At 39.4% G+C, this 14,251-nt stretch overlaps 1 long non-coding RNA gene across 2 annotated transcripts in view; it reads left to right on the top strand.

The window, feature by feature from the left end:
* The first annotated feature begins 3,008 nt into the window (after nt 1–3,008).
* LOC147005919 (uncharacterized) overlaps nt 3,009–14,251 on the top strand; it is a 70,735-nt gene continuing 59,492 nt past the window's right edge. For both annotated transcript variants that reach the window (XR_015046537.1, XR_015046538.1), the window contains exon 1: nt 3,009–3,147. This is a non-coding gene — a long non-coding RNA (uncharacterized LOC147005919). The remainder of the gene's footprint in view (nt 3,148–14,251) is intronic.

Below are 14,251 nucleotides of genomic sequence, written 5' to 3'. Positions count from 1 at the left end.
ACCCAGTAAAATCAAAACTCTAGAGGCTTGTAATTTATCAGTCAGATTTATAACAGTAAATTCTCAACTCACAAAACACCCACACAATGAACTCAGAGCCAATTGATATTGATTCAATCTGCCCACCCAGCTTGGACAAATCGTCCTATATTATTTTATCCCTTCTATGATATCCATAGCTACCTGTGTCTATCTAAAGCCATGCGGGTTAAGTTTGTCCTCTTCTTCCTCCATCTTCTCTGTTCTGTCCCCTCTGTTCCTGTCTGCCTGTCTTCAAAACTCTCAGCCTGCCTTCCTTTTCCACTGCCCAATCACAGGCTCGTGCCTGCCCTCGCGTGTGTTTCGACACCAATCCACATACTTGGTAGTAGTTATTTCAGGAAAGGTAAATGATTTCATTGTAAGAGTAAATTTATGTGATTGTATGATGAAATAACATAAGCCGACTGAATACTACCTGGTTAAGAACCCCAGGGAAGGCGAAGAGCAGGTGTGCTAACCCCGTGTTTATTGAAGCTGTACTGATCCCTGTCCGCGAAACAGCTCCTTCCCCTTATAGGCGACTTCCTACCACTACTTCACCAAAGAACAAAAATATTTACGTAATTTAAAGTTAGCGCTGTCCAGATTTCACCATGGCAGTATTACAGCTCCACACAGGATTGTCTAGGGATGATATGGAAGCATACATGTAGCGATAGAAGTTTGAAAGTTGCATTAGAGCAGGTTACAGAAACCTCAAATTGGCTGAAATAAGACAAACCAATGCATTTGTTTTAAACTAAAACTATCAAGATGCATTTCTCTGCAAGGTAGGTGGCCCATAAATGACTTCCATGTTTACTAGAATTTCTGCGAACATTTCTTAGTGAATATGTAAGAGAATATGGTCAGGGCAGTCTATTTAAACACCAACAGAATTCAATAGTTGCCAAGCAAATACAATTAGAACTTGCCCACAGTCCTGCAAAATTGTTATTCAGGATGAGTGACACTTTGGAAATGATTTCTGACATGTTTTGAGGCTTTTCATCATTTTAAGTATCGCCTCTATGACTATAGTATTTCCCGAGATTTTGAGGACACAGAGAGACTGCTAATCATTTGGTAGAAGGGTTTTTCTACTCCCGTTTTATCAGGTGAAATGGCCACTCTTCTAAAATGACTCATTTTGCTTTGATTCCCAGGCCCTAAGGTAATGCTTACAAGAATGAAAAACAAAGGCACAATTTGCAGTAGGTGTTCCATGGGGGCTGGAACAAAAAGAGATTTTAGTTTGAGGTCAGCCTGGGCTATTTAGCAACATTGTATCTCTAAATTCAAACTATTAACTAGCTTGAGCGTTTTCTCAGTGGAAAGCACTTCTGTGGTACAAGCATGAGGACCTGAGTTTAGTCCCAGAATCCATGCAGACAGCAAAGGCACCTGTAACACACGCCCACACCCACGCACAAGCACGCATGCGCGCACACGCGCATGTGCACAGGAAATATGAAGGCATGAAGAAACCAGTTAACTCCATCCTAGAAAATTATTTATATTCCTGCTTAGAGTGTAAATGCATGCCATGTGACAAATAGCTATATGGAAAAAGTTGGAACTAATATTGTAGATGAAATCCTGTAGTCTTGATTCCTGTGCTACTTTGTAAGCCACTGCGGCAATATGCAATTTTCCTCTGTAGAGTTAAATCTGGTTAGGACTCAGGAGTCCTTTCTTTCTCATGAAAAGTGAATTCACGCTAGGAGGAGTGTTTCTAGTCTCTAGGTGGGGGTCTCTGAAGAATAGCAGGAAAAACAAAGAAAATGAAGAAATCTATTTTGTGAATTATCTTTTTGTGAAGACAAGGGAGGAAAGTGCTTTAAGCCATATTGTATAGAACTTGCTAAAGGGGAGAGAGAGAAAAAGCTTACGATATGCATTAGGCAAATTCAATTTGCACATAAATTAGAAAGGAGTCACAGCAACTTGAAGAGTGGTAAGAAAAGCTACTGTATCAGCAGGTTTACAATTTAGTCAGTTGGGTATCTTGACTGAGTTATAAATAATGAAATCTCAATCTGTTCCTTTTAATATATTTTATGAATAGTTTAGATTGTTCAGAGCTCATGTCATGGATTCAGAAATAAAGTCTAATTAGCTAGAGGGGAATGCACTAGAATAATAGTGTTCTGACTTCATAAACATTTCTTTTATGGTTGATTAAAGTAGGTCATGCTCACACTGAGAAACTATTACTAATTTTGTGTTTCAGGTTAAAGTTTCTTCATGAACTACAAATGCCATTTGGAGAAACACCTTCTTTTATGGTTTTTGTATGGTATGTTGGGTGTTTTCCTGATCTTTGTCTATTTGTCAGAAGTACAGACAAATATAACTCATAAAGTAAGTTTTAAATAAATTCCTGTTGTTTGATGTTATTCATGAAAGAAATCATCAATGTTTATGAATGCTATAGATATGTTTTCACACACACACACACACACACACACACACACACACACACACAGAGTCAAACTTGTGAAGTTTCTTTTTTTTTTTTTTATTTTTTATATTAGAAGGCTTTCTTTTGTCCTAACTTTTTTTTTTTAAATATTTTTTTGTTACGTATTTTCCTCACTACTTGTGAAGTTTCTGATTCTAAGGACAGGGCATAGAGCTCAAATCACAGAGAATGTCAAGGCTTGTGATGGTTCTAAAGGAGCTGTAAATAGCATGACTCATATTTACTTTACTAGTTGAGTATCTTCCCTTTGAAAAATATGATTTCCTATGTTGAAGAAAATTCTAGAAGAAAATTGGAAGAGAAAAAAATCCAGATATGGTATATGCTGTTAATTATTTACCACGAATCTGTCACCTCCTACTCTGGGACAGATTGCTTGTTTACCCTTCCCAGCCTGTATCTTGCTTGGGTGTGGACATGTGACTTCATTCTAGCCAAAGGAATGTGAACCCTTACCTTTAAAGGCTCCTCTTTGCTCTTTGAACTCTCTGTTTACTGGAGACAGATGATAATCAGACTCCTGGAGAGTGGAGAGGCACAAGATAGAAGATTTTCCCATCTCAGAAAGCTGGCGAGTTAGCTGATACAGGAAGAGCTCCCAACAACCAGATCTGTCTTGGCCTTCCAGAAACCACCTTTTAGTGAGTTTCAAATTCCTTTCTTCCTGTCAACACAGGGACACTGGCATAGACACAGATAGACATAGACACACATGGGTTTTTCCTTTCCAGGCCTACTTATAATGCTACTTTTGTAGTTTCATTGGGTTCTTTTCTTGTTTAAAAGAACACCTTGATCAGTTAAATACTGAAATGACAATGTCCTAGGAGGTGACACAGTGTGACTTTGGGATGATGACTACGTTCCTCAGTTTCCAATTTCCTAAAACTTCCAGAATTTTGAAATCTCAGGTTCTTATATGAGAATGCAAACTCACCCATTTTCTGAGTAACCAGGTAAACAGTTTTTCTTCCCTGGAGAACTCTTGCCTTTCTTCATTTGTATGCAGCGTTTTTGTTTGCTGATGTTTCTCTTTGCTGTCGCTGTTATGCTAATGATATGCCATTGCTGTTTGGAATGCATTCAGCCATACACACCACTGACTTCACTTTTGTGCAGAGAAGCAAAAACCCGAGACTTTAGCAATGATTACAATCTTCTGCTCAGTGGAGAAAGGCACAGATTTAGATACCTAGAGACAAAATAAATAAATAAACAAGTATGGCGTTAATCTTATTAGCCTTGATTTTCCCATCTCTTTGGAATTTTTGTGTTGCACAATGAAAATTCTGGCAGATGGTGGCTAAATTTTCATTTGTTGTTGATTTACTACTAACTTCCACAAAACGTGAATCTGCTAACATGGAAACAGACTAGAAACAGCAATTTCAAAGCAGTTTTAAAATATTAGTGTGCCAGATAATCACCAAAATGGAAATTGTGATTTTTTTTTAGTGGTCGTTAAACAAAATGCATGATCATATGATAGAAATTGTAGAGGGGCTGAATATATTATTTACTGCTTAGTGTTTCACATTTTTAAATAGCCCTCAGAGAGAATGTTATATTTTGGAAGAATGTTATAGATCTCTTTGTGTTTCAACATTTATCCCTGAAGTGGCAGAGGAAAACAACCTTATCTAAATCATGGTGATGCAAACTTTTAGTGCTTGTGTGTAAGTAAATAAAGGCTGTGAAAGTGGGTATGGGCTGTGAAGCCAGATGGGGGCCAGGAGAGGGAGCAAGAGGAAAGCATGGGCTAGGGTGGGCAGAGCAAAGGAATGGGGAAAGGAATGGGTAATGGAGAGGGGTTGGGGAAAGGACTGGGGGGAAGGAAGGAAAGAGAAACAAAGCAAAACAAAAACCACAAAAAACCCAAACCAAACCAAACCAAAACAAAAACCTACCACAGTGAAACCAGATATTTGTGTGATAATTAAAAAATAAGAAGTAATTGGACCTTTGAAGAGGGCCAATAAAATGTCTCAAATACATTGCACAGGTTGACTGACCGGGGTTTGACTTGAGTGTGAACGTATGCTCTCCCTGACGTGTATTCTTTTCCCCTCTTTCCCCCAGTCCCTCTCCCTTATCCATTCCAGCTCTCCCACCACTGTGTCCCTTTGCTGTGCCCACCACAACTGGTCTTCTTAATACCTCTTGCTCCCTCTCATGACCTGACCCCCAACCTAGTTGTGTGTGTTGATTGGTCAGAGGTTGCTGTGTGAGCCTTAGAGTAGAAGAAAGGAGAGAAGTCAATTGAGAGCCAAGGTTGGCTGTGAAGGTGTATAGGAAGACATCAGTTCTTTAGGTGATAAATTCTGAGCTTTGCTTAAATGGTCCCAGAAAATCTTATTTCCCTTTTGGCATTTCTATTGTCCTTGGATTGTAATTAGTTGAATTTCTCCACACCCCACATTTTTATTTTGGACTAATAAAACCCCACTTACTTTCTTTAGGAAAGAAAGCCCTTCTGTATTTAGTTTTAAAAGGGTGACTTATTTTCTGGTCAAAGAAGGGAGTTAACCCTCAGGTCATTAAGGCCCGGTAAGGATTGAATGGTGTGCATTCTAGTTCCTTAATATTGGATATTTTCGTATTTAAGCTTCTGGATATTTAATAGGAAACATGTTTATTGTTTCCTCCCTAGGCTAATTAGAATTTAGAAAAACAAAGAAGAGATTGTGTAATGATTGTCTAAAAGGGATTATTAGGCATTTTCTAAAAGTGAGTTTGGAATCCTTAAACTGTAAGAGTAACTCTTGGATTTCACAAGACGGCTTCATATGAGTTATTTACCTCAAATGAAAGATTTCTTAAAATTCTTTGTAAGATTGGCCAGGTTCAGGTTGAGACAAGCGGCATCTAACAATGTGATGCTGGAGCACGTTTTCAAGGCTAAAAATGATGGCAATGTGAAGACGTGATGCTTCAGAGTGGTGCTATCCAGCCTTCTGCATTGAGGAAAATTTCTCCTATGTGGTGCAATATGGTAGCTGAAAGCCTTGTTCTGAAGGCTTGAAGTGTACAGTGTGACTTTTTAAAATTAATAACTCATGGCTTATTTTGGATAATGCAACATTGGAGTGATTACGAATGCGATGTTGTTACTGTCTTTTTTATTATTATTGGGTATTTATTTCATTTATATTTCCAATGCTATCCCAAAAGTCTCTCCCACTCTCCCACACCCACTCCCCGACCCACCCACTCCCACCTCTTGGCCCTGGCGTTCCCCTGTACTGAGGCATATAAAGTCTGCATGACCAATGGGCCTCTCTTTCCGACCAGGCAATCTTCTGATACATATGCAGCTAAAGACACGATGGGGGGGGGGGGTACTGGTTAGTTCATATTGTTGTTTCACCTATAGGGTTGCAGATTCCCCCACCTCCCTGGGTACTTCCTCCAGCTCCTCCAATGGGGGCCCTGTGATCCATCCAATAGCTGACTGTGAGCATCCACTTCTGTGTTTGCTAGGCCCCGGCATATCTCACATGAGATAGCTATATCAGGGTCCTTTCAGCAAAATCTTGCTAGTGTATGCAATGGTGTCAGTGTTTGGAAGCTTATTATGAGATGAATCTCCGGGTATGGCAGCCTCTAGATAGTCCATCTTTCATCTCAGCTCCAAACTGTGTCTCTGTAGATCCTTCCATGGGTGCCTTGCTCACAATTCAGAAGAAGCAAAGTATCTACACCTTGGTTTTCGTTCTTCCTGAGCTTCATGTGTTTCACAAATTATATCTTATATCTTGGATATTCTAAGTATCTGGGCTAATATCCACTTATCAGTGAGTACATATCATGTGAGTTCTTTTGTGATTGAGTTACCTCATTAAGGATGATATCCTCCAGATACATCCATTTGTCCAAGAATTTCATAAATTCATTCTTTTTAATAGCTGAGTAGTACTCCATTGTGTAAATGTACCACATTTTCTGTATGCATTCCTCTGTTGAGGGGCATCTGGGTTCTTTCTACCTTCTGGCTATTATAAATAAGGCTTCTATGAACAGAGTGGAGCATGTGTCCTTCTTACGAGTTGGAACATCTTCTGGATATATGCCCAGGAGAGGTATTGCGGGATCCTCCGGTAGTACTATGTACAATTTTTTGAGGAACCGCCAGACTGATTTCCAGAGTGGTTGTTCAAGCTTGCAATCCTACCAACAGTGGAGGAGTGTTCCTCTTTCTCCACATCCTTGCCAGCATCTGCTGTCACGTGAATTTTTGATCTTAGCCATTCTGACTGGTGTGAGATGGAATCTCAGGGTTGTTTTGATTTGCATTTCCCTGATGATTAAGGATGCTGAACATTTTTTCAGGTGTTTCTCAGTCATTCGGTATTCCTCAGGTGAGAATTCTTTGTTTAGCTCTGAGCCCCATTTTTTAATGGGGTTATTTGATTTTCTGGAGTCCACCTTCTTGAATTCTTTATATATATTGGATATTAGTCCCCTATCTGATTTAGGATAGGTAAAGATCCTTTCCCAATCTGTTGGTGGCCTTTTTGTCTTATTGACGGTGTCTTTTGCCTTGCAGGAGCTTTGCAGTTTCATGAGGTCCCATTTGTCAATCCTCGATCTTACAGCACAAGCTGTTGCTGTTCTATTCAGGAATTTTTCCCCTGTGCCCATATCTTCGAGGCTTTTCCCCACTTTCTCCTCTATAAGTTTCAGTGTCTCTGGTTTTATGTGGAGTACTTTTAATCCACTTAGATTTTACCTTAGTACAAGGAGATAGGAATGGATCAATTCGCATTCTTCTACATGATTACCATTGTGCCAGCACCATTTGTTGAAAATGCTATCTTTTTTCCACTGGATGGTTTTATCTCCCTTGTCAAAGATCAACTGACCATAGGTGTGTGGGTTCATTTCTGGGTCTTCAATTCTATTCCATTGGTATACTTGTCTGTCGCTATACCAGTACCATGTAGTTTTTCTCACAATTGCTCTGTAGTACAGCTTTAGGTCAGGCATGGTGATTCCACCAGAGATTCTTTTTTCCTTGAGAAGAGTTTTTGCTATCCTAGGTTTTTTGTTATTCCAGAAGAATTTGGAGATTGCACTTATCTCCAAAATTCTTATCATACAGATCTTTCACTCCCTTAGAGTCACACCAAAGTATTTTATAGTGTTTGTGACTATTGAGAAGGGTGTTGTTTCCCTAATTTCTTTCTCAGCCTGTTTATCCTTTGTGTAGAGAAAGGCCATTCACTTGTTTGAGTTAATTTTATATCCAGATACTCCATTGAACGTGTTTGTCAGGTTTAGGAGTTCTCTGGTGGAATTTTTAGGATCACATATATACTATCATATCATCTGCAAAAAGTGATATTTTGCCTTCTTCCTTTCCAATTTGTATCCTCTTGATCTCCTTTTGTTGTCGAATTGCTCTGGCTAGGACTTCAAGTACAATGTTGAATAGGTAGGGAGAAAGTGGGCAGCCTTGTTTAGTCCCTGATTTTAGTGGGATTGCTTCCAGGTTCTCACCATTTACTTTGATGTTGGCCAAGGTTTGCTGTAGATTGCTTTTATCATGGTTAGGTATGGGCCTTGAATTCCTGATCTTTCCAAGACTTTTATCAAGAATGGGTGTTGGATTTTGTCAAATGCTTTCTCAGCATCTAACGAGATGATCATGTGGTTTTTGTCTTTGAGTTTGTTTATATAAAGGATTACGTTGATGATCTCCGTATATTAAACCATCCCTGCATCCCTGGAATGATACTTGGTCTGGATAGATGATTGTTGTGATGTGTTCTTGGATTTGGTTAGCGAGAATTTTATTGAGGATTTTTGCATCAATATTCATAGGGAAATTGGTCTGAAGTTCTTTATCTTTGTTGGGTCTTTCTGTGGTTTAGGTATCAGAGTAATTGTGGCTTCGTAGAATGAATTGGGTAGAGTTCATTCTGCTTCTATTTTGTGGAATAGTTTGTGCAGAACTGGAATTAGATCTTTTTTAAAGGTCTGATAGCACTCTGCACTAAACCCATCTGGTCCTGGGCTTTTTTTGGCTGGGAGACTATTAATGACTGCTTCCAATTCTTTAGGGGATATAGGACTATTTAGATCATTAACCTGATCCTAATTTAACTTTGGTACCTGGTATTTGTCTAGGAATTTGTCCATTTCATCCAAGTTCTCCAGTTTTGTTGAGTATAGCCTTTTGTAGAAGGATCTGATGGTGTTTTGGATTTCTTCAGGATCTGTTGTTATGTCTCCCTTTTCATTTCTGACTTTGCTAATTAGGATGCTGTCTCTGTGCCCTCTAGTGAGTCTGGCTAAGGGTATATCTATCTTGTTGATTTTCTCAAAGAACCAGCTCCTCGATTGGTTGATTCTTTGAATAGTTCTTCTTGTTTCCACTTGGTTGATATCGCCCCAGAAATTTCCTGCTGTCTACTCCTCTTGGGTGAATTTGCTTCCTTTTGTTCTAGAGCTTTTAGGTGTGTTATCAAGCTGATAGTGTGTATTTTCTCTAGTTTCTTTTTGGAGGCACTCAGAGCTATGAGTTTTCCTCTTAGAAATGCTTTCATTGCGTCCCATAAGTTTGGGTATGTTGTGGCTTCATTTTCATTGAACTCTAAAAAGTCCTTAATTTCTTTCTTTATTCCTTCCTTGACCAAGGTATCATTGACAAGAGTGTTGTTCAGTTTTGATGTGAATGTTGGCTTTCTATTATTTATGTTGTTTTTGAAAATCAGCCTTAGTCCATGGTGATCTGATAGGGAATGTGGGACAATTTCAATATTTTTGTATCTGTTGAGGCCTGTTTTGTGACCAGTTATATGGTCAATTTTGGAAAAGGTACCATGAGGTGCTGAGAAGAAGGTATATCCTTTTGTTTTAGGATAAAATGTTCTGTAGATATCTGTTAGATCTATTTGTTTCATAACTTGTGTTAGTTTCACTGTGTCCCTGTTTAGTTTCTGTTTCCATGATCTGTCCATTGATGAAAGTGGTGTGTTGAAGTCTCCCACTATTATTGTGTGAGGTGCAATGTGTGACTTGAGGTTTACTAAAGTTTCTCTAATGAATGTGGCTGCCCTTGTATTTGGAGCATAGATATTCAGAATTGAGAGTTCCTCTTGGAAGATTTCACCTTTGATGAGTATGAAGTGCCCCTCCTTGTCTTTTTTGATGACTTTGGGTTGGAAGTCGATTTTATTCGATATTAGAATGGCTACTTCAGCTTGTTTCTTCCTACCATTTGCTTGGAAAATTGTTTCCAACCTTTCATTCTGAGGTAGTGTCTGTCTTTTCCCCTGAGATGAGTTTCCTGTAAGCAGCAAAATGTTGGGTCCTGTTTGTGTAGCCAGTCTGTTAGTCTATGCCTTTTTATTGGGGAGTTGAGTCCATTGATATTAAGAGATATTAAGAAAAAGTAATTGCTTCCTATTATTATTGTTGTTAGAGTTGGCATTCTGTTCTTGTGGTTGTCTTATTTTAGGTTTGTTGAAGGATTACTTTCTTGCTTTTTCTAGGACATGGTTTCTGTCCTTGAATTGTTTTTTTTCTGTTATTATCCTTTGAAGGGATGGATTCATGGAAAGATAATGTGTGAATTTGGTTTTGTCGTGGAATACTTTGGTTTCTCCATCTATGGTAACTGAAAATTTGGCTGGGTATAGTAGCCTGGGCTGGCATTTGTGTTCTCTTAGTGTCTGTATAACATCTGTCCAGGATATTCTGGCTTTCATAGTCTCTGGGGAAAAATCTGGTGTAATTCTGATAGGCTTGCCTTTACATGTTTCTTGACCCTTTTCCCTTACTGCTTTTAATATTCTCTCTTTATTTAGTGCATTTGTTGTTCTGATTATTATGTGTTGGGAGGAATTTCTTTTCTTGTCCAGTCTATTTGGAGTTCTGTAGGCTTCTTGTATGTTCATGGGCATCTCTTTCTTTAGGTTTGGGAAGTTTTCTTCTATAATTTTGTTGAAGATATTTGCTGGCCCTTTAAGTTGAAAACCTTCATTCTCTTCTACTCCTATTACCCGTGGGTTTGGTCTACTCATTTTGTCCTGGATTTCCTGGATGTTTTGAGTTAGGATCTTTTTGCATTTTCCATTTTCTTTGATTGTTGTGCCGATGTTCTCTATGGAATCTTCTGCACCTGATATTCTCTCTTCCATCTCTTATATTCTGTTGCTGATGCTCGTATCTATGGTTCCAGATTTCTTTCCTAGGGTTTCTATCTCCAGTGTTGCCTCACTTTGGGTTTTCTTTATTGTACCTACTTCCCCTTTTAGGTCTAGTATTGTTTTGTTCATTTCCATCACCTGTTTGAATGTGTTTTCCTCTTTTTCTTTAAGGACTTGTAACTCTTTAGTAGTGTTCTATATTTCTTTAAGTGAGTTCTTAAAATCCTTCTTGATGTCCTCTACCATCATCATGAGATATGCTTTTAAATCTGGGTCTAGCTTTTCAGGTGTGTTGGGGTACCCAGGACTGGTTGAGGTAGGAGTACTGGGTTCTGATGATGGTGTGTGGTCTTGGTTTCTGTTAGTAAGATTCTTAAGTCTGCCTTTCGCCATCTGGTTTTCTCTGGAGTCAGTTGTTATAGTTGTCTCTGGTTAGAGCTTGTTCCTTTCATGACTCTGTTATTCTCTACCAGCAGACCTGGGAGACTAGCTCTCTCCTGAGTTTCAGTAGTTAGAGCACTCTCTGCAGGCAAGCTCTCCTCTTGCAGAGAAGGTGCACAGATTGTTGTTTGGATTTGCCTCCTGGCAGAAGATGAAGGCCGAAACAGGGCCTGTCCCAGAAGCTGTTAGCTTCTGTAGTCCACACTCTCACCTGTGCAGACTAGTCTTGGTGGGATCTGGGAAGGAAGATGGCTCCTGTGGATGCTCCAGCAAAGCCCTCCCAGGCGGGGTGGACACCTCTCCTCTGGCAGGGAAGGTGCCGGGATGTCTGGAGCCTGTGCAGACTAGTCTTGGCAGGATCCAGGAACCAAGATGTCTCCAGCAGATGTTCCAGCAACAGCTTCCTGGTCTGGGCCAACACCTCTTGTCTGGCAGGGAAAGTGCCCAGATGTCTGCAGCACGTGAAATGGGGTCTGCCACAGAAGCTCTGTGGCTTCTGTCTGTCCCAGAAGCTGTTAGCTTCTGTAGTCCACACTCTCACCTGTGCAGACCAGTCTTGGTGGGATCCAGGAAGGGAGATGTCTCCCGAGGATGCTCTGGCAAAGCACTCCCAGGTAGGGTGGACAGTTACTGTCTTTTGATGGGGGGTTTGTACCTATGGAAGACTGAGGTGCAGGGATCCAGCTTCTGGGAGATTCCACAGGAGCCATTTCTTTTTCTTGTTCCCAGCAGTACTTCATATTTCCACCTGAATTGAGTTTTTTTTTTAATAATTCTAAAGTAAAAAAAAAAGTTATTTGTTTAAATATGACCATTTAAGAAAATTGTTGCTACCCTTTTCTTTTTGGTTTAAATATTTAAACCTATCATTCATGTCTTTGCAGGAAGAAATTTGTTTTCAGATTTCTATCCAATGATGGGGAGTTATGTCTCAGAAGCATGACATGTTTCACATGAGAGCATGTTGACATATTTATTGGCTACCATTGGGTATTATAAAATGGAGAAAATCAACAAAGGCTAAGGAAGTTCTGGCTGCATATGGTCCTAATATTTTTGCAATATAAAAAGACCTCTATCTTATTGAAGATCAAAGAGCATTTTGCAAACTCCCCAAACAAACATAAATATGAGAAGACACATAAAACTACATCGCCCCATGAACTACTTACTCTTCAGCAGCTGTGGATCATGTAATGGTCCAGCTTTAGATCATTATGTTGCACAGATCTGGTGCATGAAAAAGTCAAAAGTTACAAGTAACACTCATCTGCCCTCATGTAAATATGTCATTCCCACAGTGGCAGCCAGTCTGATCAGGAAGCTGCCACATGCACAGACCTGAGATGTACCACAGACAGCAAAAGCCATATATAAGAAATGTGTCAGTGCGAAAGCCCCAGAGAAATCCGTATGTCAAAGAAGATTCATGCTTGAATCACTGGTGACAATGTGAGGCCAACAAAGGGTGAGAACCCATATTTTGTTTTGTTTTTTGTTTTCTTGTTTTTTTTAATGGAATCATGTATTACAGGTACAGTTAGGCCTATACCCAGTGAGGAATAAAAAATAATAACACATGTGCATGCATGTGAGCACACATATGCTATAAGAACCAGGAACTAAAAGCCAGGCTGTGCTCAGCAATGTAATTTTAGAGTCCTCCCCCTCTCTCTTCTTTTAAAATTGATTTGTTCCTTGGCAATTTCATATATGTATACAGTGCATTAGAGTTCTTTCAAATGATCATCTAATGTTATAATAAAAGAATTACCCATCCTTCCAAGACTTGGGGAAACACTTTGCAGGAGATAAAAGAACATACAGACTCAAGGATGGGGAGGAATTCTGTGACATGCTGCCTTCTGGACGTGGTACAGCTATAGCCATTGTACTCATGAATCATAGCAGCTGAGGATACTTGCCGAAGACCCACATAAGATAAAACCAGCCAACATCCCAGCATGGGTGCAAAAAACCACCCCACTTCTCACACTGAGGAGCTTTCAGAAATGATAGTGGCTAGAAAGAGAGAATCATTTTCTTTTAAGGTTGTGACCATTGGTAGTTGGCCATGATCTAGTTCTTGGCCCCACTCCTGTGTACACATGGGTAGCACCTGTTGGACTTAGTGGGTAAACAAAACAAAAACCAAACCAAACCAAAACAACAACAAAACCTCAAAAACAACAATAACAAAAAAGAAAAAAAATGTAGAAAATCATGATGTTGGAAAGGAGTGTTAAGGGATCTGGAGGTGAGAAATAGGGAATATGATATTTCATCATAGACATGTATGAAATCATTAAAGACAAATTTTAAAATAAAGAAACAGACACAACCCTTATTTTATATAACATGTTATTTTAGACAGAAGTTTAGTAGTTGACTGCCCTACAAGAGTATTCCAGGACATTCTTTTTGAAAATACTAAGGAATAAATGAAATTGGAAGATGTTCCATGACGCCAGAGTGAAATGTTTGACTGACATAGTTTGCAAGTGCCTGCTTGAAATCCCTAGATAATACCTTCCCTTTCTTTCATTGACAGTCTGAGACATACACATTGGAACATAAGTTAATGTTACAGTTAAACCAGGAGTAATAGCATTTTAGGGTATGTATAGCATATATGTTTCTGAGGCCAAGGGTAAGCCTCAGGTGTCTTCCTCCATCACTCCTTCACCTAAGTTTTTGAGACAAGGCTTCTCATCAAACCTTGAACAGTGGTTCTCAACCTGTGGGTTGGGACCACTTTGAAGGGATAACTGACCCTTTCACAAGGGTCACCTACAACCATTAAAAATCACATATTTACATTATAAGTCATAACTAGCAAAATTACACTTATGAAGTAGCACCAAAAATAATGTTATGGCTGAGGGTCACCATAACATGAGGAGCTGTATTAAAAGATCACACCACTGACCTAAGGCATGTTGTTTGGCTAGACTGAATGGTCAGCAAGCCTCTGGATCCCCCAGGTTCTGCCTTCCCAGAATAACTGGTACTGCAGGGAATACACCACTCTACATGGGAGTGAAGACTCAAACACAGGTGGTTGGAACTGGGCAGCATTTCCTTGGAATATTTATTTGATTATTTTCCATTCCAAAACTTGTTAGTGAACACCACTTCCTGGGTTTCCTGA

Source organism: Mus caroli, unplaced genomic scaffold (genome assembly GCF_978045245.1).
Source record: "Mus caroli unplaced genomic scaffold, Mus_caroli_1 scaffold_2, whole genome shotgun sequence".
In the NCBI taxonomy this organism is placed as follows: Eukaryota; Metazoa; Chordata; class Mammalia; order Rodentia; family Muridae; genus Mus; species Mus caroli.
This window is presented reverse-complemented; position numbering and strand designations above follow the sequence as displayed.